This window comes from Anopheles coluzzii, chromosome 3 (genome assembly GCF_943734685.1).
Source record: "Anopheles coluzzii chromosome 3, AcolN3, whole genome shotgun sequence".
Lineage (NCBI taxonomy): Eukaryota > Metazoa > Arthropoda > Insecta > Diptera > Culicidae > Anopheles > Anopheles coluzzii.
The window spans coordinates 83,115,919-83,140,944 of NC_064671.1; the positions used below are offsets into that span (position 1 = coordinate 83,115,919).

Consider the following 25,026-nt stretch of genomic DNA (forward strand, 5'->3'; position numbering starts at 1 on the left):
GTGGGGGGCGGGTTAGGCATTCTGGCTTCTGGAACACACAATTACGAGCTGCCGCAATTTGTAAGACGAGAGCGAGCAGGAAAGGCAGGCAAGCAGACATTCATTACAGATGGGTAATTGCAAGTGTGCAAAAAACAACAACGCTGGACGCATATATCCGAGGAAGTGGATAATCATCCGAGGGCACTCGGGCATGGGACCGTTCCGATACACCTGTCATAAGATGCTGATAGTGCCGTGCACGATAAAAGATGCGGACCTCCCTCCGCTGAACGACGACGAGGGTAAATATTTGTGCACGGACAAAGTTTGTTGGGCAAACGCATCGCGCAAGAAGAATGGTACGAGAACCACACCGCGTTTACGATCTAGATGGTTGATAACTCTAATGAGAATTCTTCACGCGCTTACAGTTTGTTTTCAATCGTGAGTTCATCACAGAATTGCAACTTTATATTGAAGGTTCAATTTAGGGAAAATTTATGATCTGGTTGCCAAAAAAGCGCTTACGATAAGGATGTGTTTATTAGATCGATTTTGTTTTGTGCTGCACACACCCAAGCCAAGTGAGTGTTTTTGCTAATTTTTCATACACAATTTTAATTCCAAGCACTGGTCTGGTCGCACAACGAAACTATCGTTCAAAACAGATCGTAATTGCGAAACTAAACACGCATCGCTAACCACGCCAGTTGTGGTTTGTTATGAGTGGATTACAATCAACATAAAACTCAGTGTGTGTGTGCGCGCGAGCTCATTACTGGCCAAGCTTTTGGGAAACTCTTTTAGTCCGCCGTAGTAATGATGGGAAAACATCAATAAAATGTGCACCCTTTCCCCAGTGTAATGATCCACCAGTCTCGGTGTTGGTTTATTTGTTCCATCATCAGACACACCGACCCGCCCTGCATTTGTGCCAAACTTGGGCGCCGTTTTGTTTATCTAGCGTAATTAGAATGAATGCAGCAGTGGATTGTTGTTTCTATATTGACCGATTTGGTCGATGGTCCATGTTGCCGGCACAGAGTTGGCAGTGTAATTATGAGGGGTATATTGTTTTTAAATTACAACCACGGCGATGACGGTACACTTGCGGACTTGTGGACTATGGTGCTGAAATTACAAGAGGCCTCATTTGATGGTAATGTTAATATTTTGTCCTTGAATGAATTGAATTTTTAATGGATTAATGGTGCGAGATTTTATGAAAGAGGGTTGAAAATTGTTTAAATTGTTGAAATATGTTATTCCTGGATGGTTTTAAATCACAGTTGAGCGTTATTTCCAAGTTTATCAGGGTTTGTATATGAAGTACTTGTTGATATTCCAAATCCAAATCCTATTAGTGTTGGGTAGAAAACTCCTATGAGTCTTTCCTGCACAAAATAACGTTCACTGGAAGGATAAAAAATACGTAGCTAAAAGTTGCAGTTGTGAAACATCTTTCTGTCCGAACTGAGCATGATTCTGTTTTAAGGGCTAAGATGAACATTCATCAGGCTTCGCTGTAATAAGTTTGCAATATCATCTTTTAGTGAAAATGCCTTAGCCTTACCAATTTATAAATAGAGAATTACGAGGTAACCCTACAGACCACATCTCTCTGAGGACTAACACTGACTTCAAAATAACGCAGACATTTCCAGAGAAATCTTTAAAATGGAAATGGAGACATTTTCTTTGCGCTCTGTTCTCTAAAATCTTTGGATGTAAAAAGGAATGTTAAAGTTATTGGCATTCTTATGAAAATATTTGTTTGCCAAGAATAGATTTAGTCTACATGAACTTATTTTTAGGATTTAAGCTAAGTTTCCGGCAACATCACATTTCGAACTCATTCAATTTATCTGATATGGATAGAGAATTCATAAGAGTTCGTTTTTCAGGGACCGTTTGACTCGATTGCGTGGTCACAGCCCTCAGGTATTTTGAAGCTTTGAGATCTTTGTACAATTCTGAGTAAATTGAACTTTCAGGACCCCAGTAGAATGTTAAGAACCAGGACATTATTCAACATAGAATTCAGATCGACTAATTTTGGATCTAACGATCCTTTATTAAAAATGATAAGTGCCTATAACTCGCTAGGAAACAATGTCGACTTGAACTCAAACTTAAACAATTTACGGACCTTTTTACATAGCTTAATATGATGCTTCCACAGTTTATGTGTTTTTTTTTTTATTTTTTATTTTGGCTGATTGACAGTTAAACTTCTTATGTTTTTCGATGCGTTTTTGTTAGCACTGTTATTTAGCATTAACTACAGAAATAAGTATGTTATGTAAGCTTATGCTGGATAACTTTCGGAATAAATAATAATAATAATAATAATAATAATAATTCCACAATCAACTTAATTGTTATACGAGCAAAATGTGGTTGTATATTTTACTTCTTCAAACGTCATTAACAAACGTGTTATTGGACAATATTTGCGTTGCTTATCTAAACTCCTTTTCCCTTTTGCATTATTCACCAAGCGTGTTATATAAAATTTCCATTTTATTTGAGCATCTACCAAGCAAAACTTTACTATAACTGCTCGCACATTCTCCTCTTCCCAATTACGATAGCGCACCTTGGATAATAATTTCAACCCTGAAATCGATTTGAAAGCACGGATAAATATTAGGTCAAATGTAAGCCCGGCTTGGAAAAGGTGGAAGAAAAGCAAGAACGTACCTTGGGGCTCCACCGGCTCCACTATTGTTGACTTTGTAAACCGGGCTAGCAAAAGGATCGCCTCCCGCTCAACCACACCGGCAAGGCTTGTTCCGTTGTTCCTTTAGGTGACGTAATAATCATAATAATTTCCATTGTACACGCGATACATTCATAAATGGGTGGTTTTGGCGGGCTCCGGGCTGGTTTTCTGTCGCTCCCTCAGTGCGGCAGATGACACAATGGCCGCGCTTACTTGTTGGAGCTTTTGTTGGCTGGCGTACAGGGAAGCGAGTTTAGTATACGGCAGCCAACAACTTTCCCTATAAATGGCGTTAATGTTAGCAAACAAAACGTGGCCACGTACCCACAAAAGACTTACAGCGAGGGACGCTCGGGGCAGCAGAGTGAGTTATTAAAAATTCTATTACTCACACTCCACGCCAATGTGAGTGTGTGTGTGTGTGTGCGTTGTTTTATACCACTCTGTTGTAATCCTACCACCTTGCCTACCACTCTTTATCATCATTAACTTACAGCGTGTGGGTAAAAATGCTAACCTTTTCCGTTGTGTATTACGCTGTGTATTTCCGCGTGCATATGTGTCTGTGTTGGATGTAAAAGTTCATCCAACTGGGAAGGAAATGGCACCCAGTGGATCCCTTCCTTCGCCCAGTCGCACTTCCTTACAGTGGCTTTAAGGCGAAACAGACGCGCCATCTGTCGTCAAAGACGCGTACCGGGCTGGGCGCACACACACGGGTGCCCATTCATAATTAGGTTTAATTTCATTAAAATTAATTGTTACATAATAGCTCGCGCGCTTTACGCCGGAACGACAACGGCCGACGACGGAAAAGCTTCGTGCGCTGGGCGGACGGGTGTGGCACTGGCGTGGAATTTAGAGCGATGGAGTACCACGACCTTTTATACCTCGCTAAGTCGGTCCTGTCAGTGGGCTAAGATGGCGCAGTTCCTTCCGGGTTCCGGCGCCTGTCTACCTGTTGGACCTACAAAGGGAGCAAGCTCATTGTGCTACCAGCCCACTTTTAATGTGTGCGTGCGGGCATAGAAATGGTACGTAGAGAGCGTCTTATTAACATTAGCCTGGCTTTTCTTACAACGTTTCATTATCCTACGTAAATTATGACGCCACTCGGAGCAGAGAAGAAGATGTTTAAAAAGCTCACGTCGTGAAAAATGAATTCGTTTCGTGTAATTTTGGTGCGGCAGAGCGCGAGTTGACAAATGATCTCGTTGAAGGGGACTTGTAAATTAAATTCCTTGAATTGAGAGTTTCGTCCCTCTGGCATGGGCAGCAAAGAAAAAAAAACGGGAGCAAAAAGTTCTAATCTTGTCTCGCATGCCTCCCAACAATGTAAAATTTTGGATGGTGCTGGCAGGGCAATTCTTTTGTGTGCGCTTTCCAACAAAATATCCTTACATTAAAATCTAGAATGCAACGTTTTTTTATTATTTCTCTTTACAGGTAAAGCATACGTGAATAAAAATATAAAGTCATCCACGGATTACGTCAACTCCACGCGCTGCTGAATAGCTCGCCACGACCGCAGCCTCCGCCCGGCACTGTGTGTGGTCCTCGACGCCCTGACTGTGGGAATATTTAAGGTGCACTTGAGAGGAGGCCCCCCCTAGTAGAACGCTTTTGAGCGACGCTTATGTAAGCTACGGCACCAAATCTGTCTGCAAAGGATTACACAAATACCTCAACGACTCGACGGAAAATCGTGCCCAACAGTTTCGCTTTCCTTCACCTTGCAAAAATGTGTGCGGCGAATGTGCGCGCTGCCGCCTCCTGTGTTGGCACAGGCTTCTGCGATTAACCCACCCCACCGCAAGACAAACACTTTGCAGAGAGGAAGTGTGCGTGTGTGTTTGGGTGGTGTACGTTGGCGATGAAGGCGTACGGTGAACTTAGAACAAACCTTTTCGCCGTTGTCGTACTCCTGGCAGCGGGCCCAGCGTGCCAACGTCATTCCCTCCTCGCTTACAGGAGCAGAAGTAGGTCACGACGAGAGCATGATGAAAATGGAATATTACAAACACACAGCTTGTGCGGGGATAACGTTATCCCCTCAGAACCTGGTGACGGTGGCCTGGTTTTTAATCGCTTTTTTCCAGATTTCCCTGGAAACACCGCTTGCAGAGAGCGTACGCGATGCGCCCACTTGTGTGCTGCTGCTTCGTGCACCGTTTGCTGAGTGAAGTAGTTTCCTCGGTCTGAACCGGGAACCAACCTTCTCTCGGGGGAGTGATAACTTCATTGCCGAAAAAACGAGGTAACTTGCCATAAAGAACAGCCTGTTCTGCCGTTCTCGGAGTGTAGGGTTAAGGGAGCTGTGGACCGGTGCTAGGATTTAGACAATTTATTTCCACCGTGCGCACAGTCGCTGCTACCTTTCGTAAAGGTACTAACGGCTGTCCGCAGTACACCTGTGGCTTACACGCTTTGCTGAACCGACAACAACTCTCGCCAACACACACACACACACACACACACACACACACACACACACACATCCATATGGAAACGCTCGGTAGCTTATCGATTTAAATTAAAGAGCCATTTTTTCAGCCACACAAGCACTTCCAGCACTGTACTATGCGTTCCGAAAGCCGGAATCGTGCTGGTGAGTTGCAGCGTCGGATGCAGCGCGTTTGCGAATTGATGATGGTGATTTTTGGTGAACTAAATGTGTATGTGTGTGTATGTGTGAGGTGCATTTTAAACAGCTGCCATTTGTGCATTCGATTCTAGCTAGTGAGTTGCGAAACGAGGCTCCATTTGTTGGGACCGTTGAGGCGCGAGTACTGAATGAGACTCATTTGGCCGTTGATGAGTTCACTTCAATAAGAAGCGTACCTGTTTATCTGTTTGCTGGGGTAATTTTGCTGTATAGTACGTTGGATTCACTTCGAAAAACACATTTAAATTATTTTGAATCTTAGATTCATGTAACATTAAGTCTATGGGAAAATTGTGTGCGAAAGTGTTTGGAGTTACGATTGAAAAGAAGATTACAGAGCAAAGGTTAACTTAAGGTTACATCTATCTAATATGTCTCAATTAGCATTAAGTTCATAGCATTATATGTATTCCAAATAATTGTCCTGCTCAGTTTACATTAGGAAAAACTCCAAGTATTTAAGTATCACCGTTATAGAAAGTCGCAAACTATAACCCTTTAGCTATGAATTACTTCAAAACCTCAGAAGTTGTATGACAAAAGTAATCTCCATTTAATTCCTTTCGTCAAAAAATTGGTAACTCATTGTAGTACAAATAAATAGATTTTCTGGCTTTCTATTCTTAAGTACACATTTACAATCTGCCATTCTAAACCAATTATCTTATCACGTAGTTTGCTAAACGAGACATGTAAGTTGTGCACGTGTACGCTCCAAATGTTGGCGAAACGTTTTACTCACAAATTCTTTTAATCTCAAAATTAAAATCACTTCACCACGTAGTACGTCCCGATTCAAATACTTTAAGGAAAACCCCGATCCAAACCATCCAACCAACATTCCCGTATCAGAGAAATAGCGACGCGTATTGCCGCAACGTAGTCCACCGGTTTCGCAATTACTTTGTACCGTGAAATAGAACAATCAAACAAATGGCATTTCTATTCGTCTATCCTTTTTGTGAGCGCACACTCCATGCTACAGTACCGGGTCAAGCAAAGCGTCAACAAAAAACACGACGACGACCACCATCGCACTGGACTAACCGGAGTCCAGCAAAACCGGGCAGTTTAATTCATGTGCAAAAAAAAACGTACGCGGCAAGCGAAGTGCGATTTTAAATTCCGCCTAGCGAACGAACACTGAGCGCTTGTGTGGAGTCGAAAAAGTGGAGTTCCCGAAATATGTGATTGGATCCTACGGGCGGAAAACTTCACTGCCAAACCAAACCGGGATATTCGCATACGTTTCATTATTTTGTTCGCAAAACGATTTCATAATGATGTGTGCTCCCAGTCTCCCTGTCTCCCTGTCTGTTTTTTGATAACTTTGTGCACACACGATGCTCACGTACCATGCAAATGATATGGCGTGGAATACGCGTGGAATACGGGGTAATACATTTTTGGGGATTTTCTTTTATTTTTCGTTTGTGCATATGCATAGGGCCAACTGAGCACGTTGAGCAGGTTTGTGTTTTTGCTCGCTGTAGCTGGTGGAACTTTAAAAGCATACATTAGACAAATTTTAACCACTCGTTTGGAATGTCCGATAAGGGCGTGTGCGTCTAGACGAGTAGGACCTTTGTAGTGCAACAAAAAAGTGCATCCATCACCATCATCATCGTCATCATCAAAGTCATTACATTACCCAAAAAGTTGACGAGAGAGCACCTTTGATGCTGTTTGTTACGCTTTGCGTCCTGGTCAAACCAATCAAAACACAGCAAATGTATTAACATGACCGTGATACTACCAGTATTGTACTTTCAATTTCGACAATAACGAATTTTTATGGAAACTTATGCTTTTCATAACGAATAACATGTTTTGAATGTTTATTAAGGTTGAATTATAGATGTTATCACAAACAATAGCTGAACATTTTCTCTTAAAAATGAACCATTGCTTACAATTCTTTTTAAATATGTCCACAAATATTCTCTATTGAAACCTCTAGGGGATCCCTAGCAGAACTTGCATCACTAACTGAGGTGAAAGCTCAGTGCCGGGTGCTTTTTTTACCCATTCTATTTCCCCTTTTTCCATTTGCTACGCAATGTACGTATATTGTGATGGTAAAAAAGCGAAACTAGAACCATCATACAGTATGATAGAAAATGGTAACAGCGCAATACTAAAAAAACGCATCACTACTACTGCTCGCAGTCGTTTCGCAGGATCCAAGCGAAGGTGGCGTTCATCAAAGGATTTTTCCATTCCCTCCGCTGCAGCGTTTTGCAACGCTGGATACTGGCAGTTTTGAACAGTGTATAGAGAGTGGCCCACAGCTCTTGGTAATAATGGTCGGTGTATGCATGCGCCCGCCCGCGCGCGCTCTTTGGTAAGGTGGTGAATGCTTGCCACTGGACGGATTCTGCGGATCCCAGCGCGCAGCCGACCGGGCACAGAGAAGCTACACGCTTTGCGGGTGACTTTGATGACCGTATAATTATGATTGTACACATAAATAAATTTAATTCCATACAATTATGCGCCGTCAGTAACGGTGAGTGCGGATCAAGCGGAGCAGAGTAGCATGGTTGCTGTAACTCCTCACCGCAATTTTGCAGCGGGTGTACCGCTCTCCGTCTGCGGATGGATTTATGAATCCTACCAGCGCCCGAAGGTGGACCTGTTTGCTCACCGATACTCACCCGGTTCTCGGTTCCTCGCAGCATCTCTGCTTGCGCTTTGATGTCTACTGGGGTTGTTGCGTAACCACGCTCGCCCAATGGTTATGCCCGGTTTGCCTTTTTGACTCCCGGGACTGTGCATATGCAAACGATATGGCCAGTTTTTTTTTGTCTGTGGGCACTTCCACCATTCTCGCAGCGTTTTGATGCGTGATATGAGTACCTCGACAAATGGCAGGATCTCTGTGCAAGCCTGAAGTCTGATTGATTGTCAGACGACGTGGATTTCAGTGAAGGCTGCTCCTGCACCGCAGTTCGTAGCGTAGGTGAATGCGTTTGCACCAAAGTCACACAGAGAGTGCACCTGCATTCGGGTGCAGCCAGCCAGATCATGTTTTTTCGGGGCCAACAAAAAATGCCATTCCCAATTTTCCGACGTGCGGATTTGTTTGCCGAACACACACACACATATACACATTCATATCCAAAATGAATCCTAGCGCGGGGCGCCATTCTCCCTCTTTGCTTACTTTTATTGATTAAACAACGTGTTCCTGTCGTTTCAAAAAGTGTAGAATTGGTTGATCACACATACACACGGGTAGGCTAAAAGCAGGGAGAGAGAGCTTTTTGAGGATGCTTTCGCGAATTGTAGAGCTTTGTTTGCCGTGGAATTAGTGCGATTGCATATGATTGATGGGAAATGGGAACTACTAGTCATCGGTACACGTTGGTCCGTAGTTTGTATACCCGCGTGTTTTACCTACCGTCTGCTCTAATCCGCGTGTCTATGCGTTAGTTCACTGCCTAAAATGTTCTTTTTTTGCTTTGCTATTTTAAAACACAGATCGATCAACGAGGTTAAATGGAACATCAGCACGATGAGTCTGCGAGGTTATCAGTAGCCCGTATTAAATTAAATGTGTGCGTCTGATCAGTCTCCCAATGTCCTGTGCGCTGTCTGTCCAACTCCCCGAGAGCTTTGCAATCAATAAATTCTTCACAGTTCGTACATCTCGCTGGTGGAAAATGGCATCCTCTCCCGTAGCGCTCACAGATATGACGCAGACGAACTTCAAATTCAATCATTACAAACGAACCTCGTACAGTCGCTCCCTCTTGGGTGTTATCAATGCGTCATCGTTTCACCTGTGGCCCTGTGTTACTGCAAGCGATTGCAGGAACCTCCAACCCCCCGAGTGTCCCAGACAACACCGCCCACGTGCACATGTGTCACCACGCGTGACGGCGTACTCCCGTCCCGAGGGAAATCAGGCAGGCGAAACTCGGCTGCCCTTGCTTTCCAGCACCTATTCCACCTCAACGTGTCAACGATCATCGAATCCCAAGGTTTCGCTGGGATTCTTTCACTGCTTGCGATTGTGCTCCACGAATCACAATATTTCACTCACATGACCGACCGACGTTGGGCCGCTTGTGTCGTCCGCTGACATGTCCCACACATGGGTTCTGCCATCATCCCCGAGCGGAATGTCTTCATGTGTCCACAAACTTGCCAGCACCGGCGCTAAATATAGGTTTCAGCCTGTTTGGAGCACTTTTGTTTGCTTCTAAGCCATCATTGTGCCGAAAGGTTGGTTTGTTGTGGTTGTTGTCGGAGGCAAATGTGTTCGATCAGTATTTTCGCAGATTCACACTCTCTTCCCTCCTCCACTCGCACTCCCGGGTGTGGGAAGTGGTGGAACTCATTTTCCTCAAATTAGCCTGTAAATGAAGCGTACTAATTGGGAAAATATGGTGATGTGCGAGCAAACACGGTGTACCGTGCTACAGAATCTTCCCCCACGACCATATTTCCATTTGACAGCTTCTGCACGCCCAAACAAACACCATCCACAGGGCCAGCCTCCCGAAGCAGGGCAAGGAGGGATGAAACATTTTGTGAAAAATTAAAACTGACAGGTTGTTTTCTGTTGCTGTTGTTGGTGACTCGTGGTGGGGGAGGGAAAGTGCACAAACAAATTTTCGATGGAAAACACGACTTACCGTTTAGCACTTAGGGCCGTAGGGGGAAGGAATGTGTACCTCGAGTAAAGGATCAAGAGTTTGAGGGCGACCAGCAAAAAATCGAACGTCTTCACCTGCTGAGCGCTTTGTGTCGGAAAAGTTTTTGGAAAGAAATTAACTTTTGAGCCCCGATCGATCGATGTGGAGGAAAACGAAGCAGATGTTTCCCGCGTCTTGAGGGCCGGGGGCGAAAAAACAAGACCACAACGAGCGAGCCTAAGCTTGCTGACTTTTCGCACCTCCCCGCAAGTGTTCAGTGCGCGCGCTCTCGGTGTGAGAAATCTGTCCTAATTTTGGCCGGTCTGTTCTGAAAAATCGATTCCACTGAACGGAATGAATAATTAATATCGAAATGGAAGCCCTAACTATACCGTCCCGGGGCAGCGACATCGTCGTACTCGGTGTGCTTCACCTCGATAAAAGTGTTTGTTTTTTGCCTCCCTTGATGATCCCCCGTGATTACCGGTAGGTTCTTCACTTTGAGATGGCTCCCGCTCCCCCGGATGGCTTACCGATGTCGTTAGTCTTGCCAATATCCGGCGTCATCCCGGTGAAGCTCGCTCCGCTGGTTTAACCCTCGCGTCTCCTCACTCAAAGGAGCGTGTCACTGGAAGGAAATTGAAGATGTCGCCCCGAGACGTCGCGGCCGCTTGCAGCAATCGGATTATTAATGCGCTCACACACACACACACACTCACCCGTTTCCTCTCCCGGGTTTCTCTTGCTTCAATTTGCATAGATCAAATTTCAAGAACTCTGTGGCTCTGTGTGAGTGCGCCGAACCGAGTTCGAACTCCTCGGGCGTGCTCCTTCAGCGTGTGAGCACACGCTATGCGCGCCACGGGCACGCCGAACGGCACGATAATTAATCATAAATTTAAAACAAATGAATAAGTAAATGATACGATTCATTTCACTCTTAGTTTGGTGGCTTGTGGTTGGGAATGGGGGAGTGGCCGGCGTTGCGTGGCATTCGGAGTTGCTGCACGGGCTCGGCTGGTTAAGTGCGACAGCCATCGTACACCAACAAACCAAGCGAGAACTTCAGTGTCGTCGTCGTCGTCGAAGCGATCGTTACATCTATTATTTATCGCCATCTTGTCAACCTCGTCGAATCGCCCATTTATAATGCAAAAATGGCAAACGACGTAGTGTCCTTTTGGCTCTTGGCTACTCCCCGTGACAGTAACAGCACACGGCAGTCGGCAAGTCTGGCATGCTCTTGGTTGGTGTTTGTGTTGGTCTCAGAGAATACACTCTGTGTGGACAAAAATAAAAATTATGTGCAATTTACAGAAATTGACCTGCGTTTTCCCCCCATCAAAGTGGTCGCTTTTACAAGTTTTCTCGTGAATAACTGATCGCAAATGCAAACCTATTTTTAAAGCAAGCAGCATCGTTTCACACTGACAGCTGTCACTCGGCTGATGACACGACTGTCATTGTTTTTAGACCTGAGAAGATACTATTTTTAAGTCTACCCGGGACGGCTATTTAGAATTTAGCGCAATTCTCCACACACTGAACAACACAACTGACATCGGTTCACTGTGCAAATCGTTTGTCCTTTTTGTTTTTTTTTGTTCTTCACTGCACTCACTTCCACTGTTCCCTGCGGATGTTTGAAATCGAAACCGAAATCGACATGATGCATGTGTGCATCGTGCCCGGTGACCGGTGTCCTTCGCGCATATCCAATTCGGAACACATCCAGCTGTGCCATCGGGAGGTAGACATCGATATCCCGATGGCAATGATGACGAATATAAAGATAATGATGATGATGATGATGATGATGATGGTATGGTTCTTAGTTTTTCCATCTCGCAAAAGGGGAAGCCGCTGGACGAAAACTCTTCAACTCAGCCGTTGATATCCCCGAGCGTGGTATATCTCCCGCTGGGACAAGGCGTCGGGTATCGGGGTTCACCAAAGGACACAAACACAAACGAGAAGAGTTCGCGTACCGGGTTGGAAAGAAGATATCGCTCAGGCGTTCATTTTTCTTCATTCGAATCGATACCCGAAAGTGGGACAGAGCAATTTATAGCAACAGCGTCACACGTATTCATTTTGCTGGGACTTTGTTTTTGTGCTCCTCCAGGCAGTGACCTCGACCGTGAGATCGGTGGCAAGTAGGAGTAACGAACGAACGAACGATGATGGAGTTGGTTGTTAGTTTTTTAGGGTTTTTTTTTGTTTGGTATCATCGTTACAAGTCAATTAATGTCCAGCAAAGCGTACGTTCAAACTGAAAGGGCAGGAGTTGGACCTCCCGATGATTTTGTCGGTGTCGGTGTATTAGTCAGACATTGACGTCCACTGCAACCTACCAAACCTTCTCCTGGGGAGCCAATCGATCGTCCGACAAACGGAAGCTAATGAGCAAACGCCACATCCGATCGGAGATGCATCCAGAGGCCTCCTCTGCGTTCAGCTTTTTTTGTTTTGCTTTCCCTTCTGAACCTTCCTGTTCCTACCCATGGAGAAGACTAATTAATGTAAATTGAACCATAATGTGCTGCCCTGTCACTCATTCGGGACGGTTTGGATGCACAAGCGGTGCCTGTTTGCTCTGGGCGGGTGGGTTGGCTCTGCCAGCTTCTTCTGCCGTGCCTCTGAATGGTTGTGTCGATTTGGACAGACTATTTTTAGATCACCTCCCCCGGCGGGTTCCGTCGGAACGCTGTTCCGGGTCGTACCGACTGCCCTGGGCCCAGTGCCCGAGGAGCCATACGGTCTCGTCTAGTGTGCAGACCGTGTGCGTCTGCATGTATTTAAATTTAGTCCATTACACTGCACTGGTACCGTCGAGCAGAGAGTGTCATCCGGACACGACACAGCGAGTTTCCCTTTCGATAGGCGCGTTGCGTACGTTGCCAGAGACATTCGTAGTCTGTTTCTGGAATGTTTGACAACCGCAATGTCGGTACAATGCCGCCGTACACAACGGTATACCGGTACATCGTGTTTGGGTTCAGTTTTTTTTTCTTCACCTCCCCCAACTGTTTCACTGTTCACCCAACTGTTCACCCAACTTCACCTCTCGTTCGACAATGTCAAACACTTGAGAAAACAAACCATTCCTCCCGGTTACGGTTTGTTTGACTTTCGACGGGTTTTCCTGGGTGTCCAAAGGCCCCGAACTCAGCTCACATCCGGGTAGTGGTGCTCAGATGTACCGTATTTTGTTTTGATGGTCGACGTGGACGTACCATGGTGTGTCATTAGGGGTTTGGGTTGGAGGTCACGCTAAAAGCATTCCATCAAACGTACTCAAACGAAAGCGGTCTGGTGGCGCCATCTGTCTGGCATTCTCGTTAGAATCATTTAGTTCGTGGAAACTCTTCTCTTCTGAGGAAGATGTCAACTTCGAGACCACATTCAGTTGTATTTAGTATTAATCGATTCTCTTAACCCTATAATTACTTCAGCCCTTTTATTGAATGACCACTCATAATAACTACATCAAATTAATATATCCCGAATAAGCATTGAAACCTCTCCTTCCGGAATTGTAACTAATCCGGTTCGTGACATGCCACTATTCATCAACAACTCTCCAGAGGTAGGCTTTGTTTACATTTCCAGTTCCAGTGAGGCACAGTCAAACATATGTTCTGCCACTAGGAACTTCTAGTGTGACCCGGTCAAAAAACTTTTCCCCTTTTGTGCCATGTGATCTAGTTGCTGTCAGTCCTGTCCCACCCACCACCACTCTAAGCTGCCTGGGGGAAAAAATGGGGAAGTTGGTCAACGCCATCGTTGTGCAGAATTAATTTCTAGACACATAAATCAAAACGATACCTTCCCACCGTATATCGCATTCTGGAATCTTTCGTCCGGAATTTTGGGGTTCGTCCCGGTAGGGTTGGTCAGCTTAAAACACAGAAGTCAATAAATCAACGAATCTAGGTGAGGTTTTTTTGTTGTTGTGCGGTTCTGGGGTGCTTTGGAAGTACCTTGGCGAGTATCGCAGGCCATTCCTTTTTTGTTGTGTTTCCACTATGACTCAGGTAATTTTAAAAAGAGCATATCTTTTAATCGTTCTTAGAAAGATAATGTTGAATGCTGCATCCCTTTTTTGTTGCTGTTTTCAATTTTTTTTCTTGCAAAGCAACACCCTTTTGCAAATACAAAATAAAAACTTTGGAAACGGAAAAACAGATGTGTCTTTACCGACAGAAAAGAGAGGGGAACTACGTTATTTATGCTCCACAAGATCGCTTATCGATGCTTCCTTCACTGTCTCTAAGCTTAGGGAAGTTGAACGTTATCAGTCGCTAGTCGTTTTTGCAATATGCTGGAATTGAAACTCCAAAACGGAATTTCTTTACCTCCTTCCCAGTTATGCTGTATGCCCCCCGAGAAAAATGAGGACCTAAAGTGGGGCAAACTCCATTAGCCTTGGGAGCTGTTCAACCAGCATCGAATTGGTTCGATTTTAATCTGCCCTCTGGTACATACCTTTGGGTGCTTCATTGCTCTGGGCCTTTACGTGTGTATGTGTGGTAAACAAAAACACATGTACGTAACCTTTCCTAAAAGTGGGGAAAAAATACACCCAAATACACTTGGAGTGGTCTCAATATCCAATCGAACGTATGGAATCCAATGATGGCTCTGGAGCGTAACAACGCGAAGGACCGGGCTCTTTGGGCGTCGCATAAACATTTGATGAATATTTATGTAGCATTGCCTGCACACGGCCGTAGGCTTCTGCCCAGGGAAGGTGAAAAGAGAGATAAAGAGAAGAAGAGTTTGTTTTCTTCTTTCCACATCTCGTTCTCTCTCTCGTTCTCAAACACTGTTTAAACAATGAATCATTGGTCCGTTATTGGCTGTTTGGTTGGTTAATTATACGCTTGTTATCTTTGGATTTTACGAGCCCCAGCTCTCCCAGCCGCAGACGGACTACGGTGATTGAAGTAAAAATACATCCTCCAGCAGGGAGCGAGAGTGAGTAGAGCCCGGCTGGAACGGAAGAAGTTTCTACGAGCACACGCGCGATCGCGGACGGATGGATGGAGGAGCGCGTGCTCTAAATGTTTTCTGAAAGGTTTTGTTGATGAGCGCAAGAACACGGCCTAACTGCGCTGCGGCCTGCTGCTGAGTGATGATTGTCAGAAAGTGTGTGTGTGTGTTCCAGGGGAGAAGCCGTTGAACCCGGGCGGACCCGGAGGTTTATGACACTGCGAGTGCTGTTGATCTGTAATGTACCGTTTCCTCCGGATCGAATGATCGATTTGGGAGAACAGCAATCGGAAGAAGTGGTATACGTCACGATCGTAAAGTGATCTACTTACAGCTTATTCGAAAAAACGGGAGCACTATTGGATTGCTTAGCCTTTGTAAAGAGCCGAACAGGAAATTGTTAGTCCAAAATCTCCGCCCCAAAAACAAGGAAAACAAAAACTCCCTTCAAGAAGTTATTTCGCTAGCAGAGTAGTTTGTTGTGTACGATGGGCAAATTTAATGACGACACAATGTCCGCATCTTGATGACAACTTCCGACCCGTTTCTGCTACAAGTACAAACAAATCCTCTCCATTAATCAAAGCCATTAGTTTGTGTTGAAGTCGTCGCCGTCCTCGCTCTGTTACCGCTCTTTGCTCCGTAGCACTCTGCTGTTTACGCCTTTGAAGGATCTAGCTGTTGAGAAAGTTTTTGCCGAGAAAATCCCAAGAAGCCATGATCACGTACACTGCCGCCTCTGGGGAATTTCATCCCTTTTCAGGCGTGTTGTTTCTGCAAATTTCCGTCCTCCCGGTTGCAGGAGTTTTTATCTCCCCATCGCTTACACCATTTATCCTGGGAGGGGCAGTGGGTTGTGGTATTATCTACGTCCACGAAAGGGGTTGAAAACTATTTTGCTAGCAGAGACTGAGTTTTGCAAAGAGGATTCGTTTTTGTGTATCTTTTTTTTTTCGGGAACTGCTCTCTCATATTCCCAGACGCAGTGCAAGCGAGACATCGTCCAGAGATCTTGCCGAAACTCGTTCATCTTCCACTGGGAAGATGAGCGAGTGCAGTTGCACGGTTGAAGCTGAAGACACCCACGATGACTCCCTTCCATCGTTTGTGAGGTTCTGGATGAGTTGTAATTAAAATTCTTGCCACACTTTTTGTGCACCAGCACCACCACACCTCCGCAGCAATGCAGTGCAGTTGGAATAAAACCTCAAAGTTCTACTACAGCACCCAGTGTAAGACCTTTCCAGTTCGGATAGCAGAATAGCTGACAGCACTGAAAGCGAGCCGAGTGTCCTGAAGGCACCTAAAAGCATAATAAGGAAGGTTAAAGGAAAGTTATTGCACGCGCGCGGTGATTGCTCCTCCGTGGGTATCGGGTGGAATGAAACCGAAAACATTTGGCTAAACTTGTGGCAGTGGAGTAGAGTTGAGTGTGCCCGCTGTGGAAAGTGGTGCTTGTGCAAGAGGACAGCTGAAGTAGGTGACGAAAGTCGCATTGATAGCTCAATAGTGGCAATAGATTTAAATAGCAAATTCAGGTAGCTAACGATATACACGGTGAAGCGGTAGCAAAGAGACCAAGATGAAGAGACGAGCACAAAAACTGTTTCACAAACTCTCTTCGGAAACAAAGCGTGTGGCCTTCCTACACGGTAATTATCGCGCTCAACTGGCCACTCGTAATGGACCTGGCGTACGACGTTTGAGTGTGCAAATACTGCTTTCGATGATCTGCCGCGTCTTTCATGCTCTCTTTGCCGTCCAGGGAAGATGGGCCTTTCAAAACATGCTATGAAAATCACCTCACTTATGCGTTCCATTTGTGAGGCACAGCACAGAAAACTGGGCATGGAGAACTGCCCGTAACTCCTACTCGGAGGGAAAATGGGCGGAAAAACGGTTCACCTGCCGGTTTGGCTGGTACGGTAAGTGGCCATTGCGCATTTGTTTTAAGTGTATGTGCGTCGCGCGGCCTTTGAACGGAGGCGCTCCTATGCGAAAGCGTTCAAAGCAGAGCGGGAACGAATCGGTGTGTGAGTGGGGGGGGGGGGGGGGGGGCGATTGTCAAGGATAGGTAAACAATCCATTTTGGAGAGCCAATTTGCATGACAGTGCAGCAGGGCGGCTAAAGTGGGATGGATAATTGATGCGGAAATAGATTTTAAGCACAAAGCGTGTACGGTTACAGGAATTCCAAGCAATTTTCTCGTACCAATGTAAATTGAAGCGCTTTCGGTGCTTGTTTCGTTGGTTTTGCTGTGGCTTCCTAATAATTACCTTTGTTCGACTGGTTCAATGGGTCACTACTGGCTTCTTACAGTTTGAATGTATTGAAATCTATGGTATTGAGAGTTTCTGACGCAGCTTTTATGTCTTATTTGTTTTGAAACTAATAATGAAGCTAATTTAATACAACTCATGTCAATGCTTTGTCAATCTATTTAATCCAATCAATACAATACGACCGTTCGATCTATTTCGATATAATAATAATTACCTTCAAATTCCCTCAAAATTTCATACCGTTATACCAAATGGTGAAAAATACGCTGACAAAAAGAAACACATTTGAGTTATTAAGCTTCAATAAAAATCATTTTCCGGGCTTATTTCGTGAGCCCATAGGCCCATTTGTACAGAAAAAAATCTTTTGGTGGTCGTAACTGTATAAATCTATCAGTTTTCATTTCATAAAAACCCACGAACCTGCCACAAAACAGATAAGTGATATTTAAAATCAATTCAACCCACCATTAAACGATCCCCAAAACTCACCAGATTTGCCGAGCATGGCGCACGACACTGTGCGCGCGCGCCCGCTCGCAAATGTGAAACCACGAGAAAAAAAAAACGGGCCCCCACTTAGGGGGCACCCATCAATCAATGAAACCCTCACCGCAGTGTGTACCACCATTTGCCACCATGGAACATTGTCCCATTCAAGCGTTCGAGTGATGATTTGCTCGCGCAGCCGAAGTATAAAACCATATCAAAACAAGCACCTTCCCTGTGGCTTTCCCTTTGCTTTCCCCAAAAACCTGCGGTTATGAAACGAGATTCGGTGGAAGGCCGCCCTAAAGAGGACTCAGCTGTAAACAACGGTTCCTGGTTGCAGGTCGTGCACGAATCGATCCGCGCTGGGTCTTCCAAACGAAGAAAGAAAACAAACCTTTTATACTAACAGCACTCTTCATCACGTTTTTTGATCTTCAGTTTAATCTTCAAAAACTAGATCGGCTCCCCCAAGATACCGACTCCCGGGCTGGGATGGAGTTGAGTCTGCCCACGGGGCTTTATTTTGCTTTTTTCCCCATTGCTGGCGGTGCTCTACCCCGCCTTTCGGCAGAAAACGCACCATGTTGTGTGAGGCCACCAAACGGGCATCACCACGCGGTAGTATCACGCCAACCTGGAGTTTGGATACAAAAGCGTTTGGTACCTAAGCGTGAAGAAAGAAACATCCCCAGCGGCCAGTGACAGCCGAACAGTTCCCGTTCCTTTCATCCCGGTCTCTCGCTCGGTCGCCTGTCGGTGTGCCCGAAAAACACGATAATAATCCACGGCACGACACACAACACAGGCCAACTGATGGGGAGGTTAGGAAAACAACAAATCCTTCCCTCCCCTCTCGTTCATCCCAGCCCTTTCGCAGATCAGAAGTGTTTATTTTTCCCATTCGTTTGTTGCTATTCAGGCCGTTGCCGTGGTGCGACATCCCTATCAGAGGGCGATCGGGAATCGGGCCCCCACAGTCTCGCGGAAATGGGGCGCCCGGGCGATTTGGCGTGAGCGATGAAAATTGTTTCCAAATATTTCTGTCCCCAGCCACCCTTTGTCATGGGGTTGTTTGGATGGCAGGGGAGAGGGTCGAGCTCCACAATTATCTGATCATTTTCGGCCCCGGTCTGTGGCTGCTTTTCAGTGTGTCCATCAACACGCCGCCCGTCATAATTCGAGCACACGCGAACACGCCAAAGTGACAATGTGATACGGAGAATGGACCGAAGCGCTGGAGTTGAATGGGTTGTTTTTTTTTTCGTTGGTACGAGGCCCACCGAAAGGTTAGTTCATGCACGTCTCGAAATACCTGAAGGTGGTCATTACGTATCCAGCGAACACGGCAGGCATCTAATTGGTTTGATTACGGATGTGCGTTTTTTTGTCTGGTTCTTCGTTTTAAAGGCTACAATAGAACAGTGCGTACGAGGTTTGAGGTTCTATTGGGGTGACAGTGTGCGTGGGGTGCGTGTTCTAGTTTTAATGAACCGAACGGCACTGGGGGGGTGTTGGACGATAATTGTACTTTTAAATGTCACCGGACGTTGTTTTCGAAACCGGTAACGGGTCCTCTGGGTGCCCGGAGGGCCGTGACGGCAATTTGACACTTTTCGGTGAGTGTTTCAGGTGTCTTTTCAATTAGGGACTTCTGTAGTAGTGTACTGTGTTATGGTTGGGAAACGGTATTTTCATGTTGACTCGAAATATGAAAAGATACACTATACATTGGAATTGGATAAGTCTATCAGGACGGTTATTCCTTTAAAGTTCAATGTTTTAAGCAATAACATTGTTCCTCCGTGTTGCCATTTTTTCATTTGGAGTTAATCAATTCTAGACATAATGTCCTAATTGTTTCCTCCCAAGCACCAATTTTGGGAATGTTGTCATCATTTTTGGTGCCATTTTTTTTTTATGAAAATCTCTTCCCTCTTTGTTCAGAACGTTTTATTGAGCTTCTGAGCTAAAAGCCATGTTCAAAAATGTCAAGACTCATCCCTCAATTGAAAGTTAGAACCTACTTAATTATCCTTAGATCCAATGTTCCAAATTTAGGACTTACTTGCTTTGAACACAGTCACATAAAATAGTAAATGATTTATATTGGAGAAGTAAATTAAAGGATTTGCTGACATAAGTGTATACCTAAATTTCTATGGTTCTTCATGTCTTAATTTATTTATTTATTTGTGTTGTGCACCATCTTAGGTGAAGTTTTCCATTTCACGTCCAAACATTTAATATAAATATTTAATTTTTAGATAGACGTACGCTCGTAAGACAAACCTTTTTACCAATAATTTCCAAAAATACGTCAAAATTAGCTTTCGATTTCAATTTCTTTCTCATTCACTTTGCGCTCCCTGTGTTTCCTCTTTCCTTTCCCTAGCCCTGCTGCTGCTTATCTTTACAATCAATGTAATTTTCGCCCCTTACTTCCACTCCATTCAGCGCCTACCCAGCAGCCCGCAGCAGTCCTTGTTGGCAGCGGAGCATCTCGTTGGCAGCGTAATTTAATAACGAAACAATCGGCACCGCTATTGTTGTTTCTGGGTGTTGTGTGCTGTTGATTTCCTCGTTGAATTTAATCTGCATGCATAAACTTTGCGCCTTTTCGCTGAGGACGAGAGAGGGAGAGAAAGCGAGCCTGGCATGGCATACGATTTGCATATTTATCTTCAAATGTTGTATTTGTATTTTTTTTTAAAGAACAACTGAAGAAAAAGTACAACACGAAAGAATGGCACAAAACATTATTCTTTGTGTGCAATGTATGTGTGTTTGCCTCATTAATTATTCGCTTTGGTTTGCACGAGCGACTGTGCGAACAGACGCGACAGAAAAAGTAGCAAAATTCTACATAATTTTTTGGGGAAGATTTCAGCGCAAAGAACAAAAGCAGAAAACTGTTTAATTCCTTCCCTCACAACGAGGACCGACATATTGGCGTTGTTTTGAGTGCGCCGGCATGTTTAAATCAATTCAATTATCACCATCACCGTCGTCGGGTAGCGTATCGAATCGAATTTCCGGCCTGCTCCTCCGGTGGGGATTGTGCTGAAGGATGCATGCGGCACTCGCTGAATTTCCGCGTTGCTCTTTTATCACGCTGGCCTACGCGGGCTCGTATCGCGATTTGCAACAGAGACTTTCTTATTTATCACACTTTGCAATCATTCGCTATAAAGTGTCTGTGTGTGTGCGCCTTTTTTGCGCGTTTGGCGGCCTGCGTCGTTGGTCTCGCCGTGGGCAAAGCAACACGGTACGAAATCGAAATCATATTATTGTGCGATAAAATTCAATTTCCTGCACAATTTTCCCGGTCCATTCCCGGAGTGCGAGCGGGAAGTGGCGTGCGTTCGCGCTCGGTGGTGCGGAATGTTGTCGCGCATCCCCTCCCCCAACCCCGCAATGGAAATCAGCAAATCGCGAGGAAGAATGCGACGACCCGGCAGGATTTTCCAGGAACCACCCAAAACGACATCAACACCATCCATCCGGCGAGACTAAAGATGATGATGATGATGATGATGATGGTGCCGGTTCCCGCCTGGTGCTTGTGCGTGTCATTCCTGGTGGTGATGGGGCCGCCTCGCACACCGGGCAAATGGACTGAGAGTCCTGGTTTTCCATATGGCGCGCGACCTTTTCCATTGACTCGGGCTCAGGCGTATCAGATGATGGATCCAAGTACATGACATTCCCCGGTAATTGAGACCCACGGCGTACCACCACCACCACGGGGAAAGCGGGCCAACATTCGAGCGGCATTTCCTGGATCGCTTTCTCGCCCTGCGCCCTCTTCCCACCGCCGCGCGCACAATGAGGTGCGAGTAATGTGCAACGCGTACAGCGACGCCATCTTATAACCATGGAACCCCGGAAGTGCCTTGACACACTCAATCGACACACAAAAGAAGTCGCCGGAAGAGCCCAGACACTGCGGAGCAGTGGCAAAAGGCGGGTGAAAATGAAATAAAAAAAGGTGTGGAAAAATGTCGTCTAGCAGCGGCGACGTCCTTCAGGATCCGATGGTTTCCGTTTTCAGTGTTCAATCGATTTTGCGTTCGAAAGCAAAGGCGTTGAATGGCATCCTGGCAAAAGGTACGGGAATATTGCTCCCCGGAACAGGCCGGAGGGACGGTGACAGGGGCGCGATGTGCGTGTGTATTAGCATCACTTCCGCGCGCCGGGTACTGCTGCGTTTGGTTGCCATCTGTTTGCCATTTGTGGAGCTGTTCCGGTATTCATGGGTTTGATGATGGTGTAGTACACACACACATTGACTTTTTTTCCATGTAGCTCCCTTCTTTTTCCCCCAAATTTACGCTCAACGGGAAACATACTGTGTCATGATAAAAAATTAAACGTTACATTTTATTGTGCGAAAGATAAGAGCTGAAGCGACGTGTCACATTCGTGCAAACAGAGGGTCGAGAGAAACACATATTTATGTTTTCATTCGGAAAATGACATCCTATTTTTTGGCTCTTCGATGAGTGAGATGTGTCTTTTTTATAATGTGTGAACAACGTGATGAACGTTTCCCTCTGGAACGAACTGAGCATCTTTCATATACATGTTTTTACCCATTATTACTATTGGACAGACATTTTTTTATAATGAACTGTACTTTAGAACTGCTGGTGACTATAAATAATTCCTTAAATTTTGTTAAACGAAATTCTATTTCTTTGTACTTTATAAACTCTCATTTGAAGTTCAAATCAACATTTCATTCAGTTTTTCAGAGTTTTTTTTCAGTTCATCGAAGTTATGAGTTCCGAGTCGTATTGTATTCTTCAAAGAGGCTTAAATAATCATAATTCCCTTATACAAGAATTGAAAAGCAGTTAATGACTCAAAATGTGACGTCGAATGAGTACATTTAAAGCTCTTTTAGTATTTGTCTGCTCTGTTTCTAGTCTTTTGGTGCAGGCGCTATCGCCACCGTCTCGTTTAATTCGCTCAATTCTTTGTCGTTCGTGCTCTAATATCGTCGTTGCGTCAAACCAACGCATCAGTACATGTCGCTGGAGATGTACTTGGAATGAAATTTGGATATAAATGCTCACAAATCGTCCTCATATACAACTTTGAAAGAACTTTGAAAATCCTATTATGTCCTTATAATAAAACATCTGGATGCTAAATAGTTTCATCTTATTTGAAGAGTATTTCTATTTTATTTCACTAAACTTTTGCAAAGATATTGCTTGCCTTCTTCCAGCTGGTTGAGTCTGGTTGAATTTACATTTGTAAATGTTCAAACATTCTGCCAGTACAGATAGATATTGCAATGAAATTGCCTTATTCTTATAAAGAAAATCATCGTACGTACCATACATCATCTCATCTGCTGCTCCAATCTCAGCCCGGTATGATGCATCTTAACATCAATGTTAAAGCACTGCTTTCCACTGTTATTAAAACTGTTCTGTGAAAAGATAGACTGTTCTGTGGAAATCTCTCTCGAGTGAAACGGTTTTATAATTCCAAACAGACACACACTCTTAGCTGCAAATCAGGATTACTTGTGCATCGTTTCCCAATGAAGCATCAGTTCCGCTTGTTTCTGCCTTTCGTTCGAACCTGATAACACCACACCGGTATCAGATTCCTAATGAATGCCTTTCCCCCCGTGAGAACGTCGAACTAATTGGTTGGTTTTAATTATGGCTTCATCGGCAATTCGTGTTCCTCCCGAAGCTGTGCGGGTTAGGGTATCGGAATAAAAGTGGGAAAATCGGACGTTTTTTAGTTCGTCTTTCGGACGAGTCAGGATGTATCTGAAGCTAGTCATTGCAAGAGGCAAATGGATAGGAATTACTAGTTTGTTACACACTGCCGCTACTACGCTTCCTTTCTGCTTCCACACCGTAATTGAATGCTCAATGGATGAAAACCGACTCGCGAGAACTTTCACTGGGGAATTTCGACTATGCTCCGCTACCAAGCAGTCCAGGAACAAGGATAGCAGCTTATGCGGAAGCGATTTTGAACCCTTGCAGAAGTTTTACACCCGCATCTCAACGCGATCGAACTGCAGTTTGGAATTTAGTGTGTCTATATTGGAGACCTCCTTGTTTTTTGTGTGTGTTCTGTAAATTCCTCCTCTTGATGCTCTTTTTGGATCGGGATTTTAATTAAAGCTACAACCGTGCACCGCTTCGCAACACATCAGGTCCCCGCGAACCCTATCATCAGACTACAGCCCGTCGTTTCATTGTGGCTGGGAGGACACACGGTCACAAAAAACACGCACCCACGAGACGTGACTAATGAATATCGAACATATCGATCTGCGTTTTGCGCTCTCGGTCTTAATCTTCGATGTCGTTTCGATAGTACTGTGGCACTGTGCGGAGCTCGGCACACCCGGCAACAGAACAACAACGGCTTCCGGCTTCATCATGCTGATTCATGACCTTTTTGGACACTCCGTATGTTCCATGGACAGAGCAGCAGCACCGACATTCCACTGTGCCGTTGTGCCGTGAACGAGTAATTGAATAATTGCGGTCAATCAGAGAACCGTCTGGCGCTGCTGGTTGTACCCGGGCGATGAGGTCAGTCGAAAGTCGCACAGGACGCACAGATTTTAATTCCTTTAAGCGCTGCTACAGCTCTGTGCATCCAGCAAGCGGGCAGAAGAAAAAAAAAAAACACGCGTTACTACACCGTCCGGAATTACGCGACGTCGACTGGATCTGCCTCATCGGTCGTCGTTTTGGAATAATTGTAAGCGCTCTGCGTCGTTTTTGTTAGTCCCTCTCGTTTTTACACTCCAGAATCACCATCACTTAGAGAGGTCTGGGTTTTGTTGTTGCTTTGGTTCTCCAAATCGGATATGTTCTTTTCTTCTCACCCTCACCATCGATCGTTTGACTTTGTGCCAGTGTTCCGGGGCCAGCACCAGTGCTACAATAGCGCGTGAAGAGGCTTTTCGCAAGAGTGCGAGATGGTGCGAGTGGTGGCAAAAGTTCGCACTTCAATTCGCTACCATAAACCGTTCTCCGTACCGTAGACTTTGGCGTTGTTATTTTAATGAGTTGCAAGCGACGAACGCGTCCTCAAAGTCAACCACACACACACACACACACTGGAGAAGGTCGTTCGACGACCGGACAAAGCAATGCAAACATAGCGTTCTGGTACGCGAAGACGAGGGCATACAGTTTCAGCTCCCCCTATTCGTGGTTTAACGCTAGCTACAGATAATTACGTGTCTTTGGGGA

General features: G+C 45.1%; 1 protein-coding gene across 1 annotated transcript in view; it reads left to right on the forward strand.

Moving 5' to 3' along the window:
* Positions 1-25,026, forward strand: part of LOC120958170 (MOXD1 homolog 2-like) — a 67,627-nt gene that overhangs the window by 18,869 nt on the left and 23,732 nt on the right. The window lies entirely within an intron of this gene.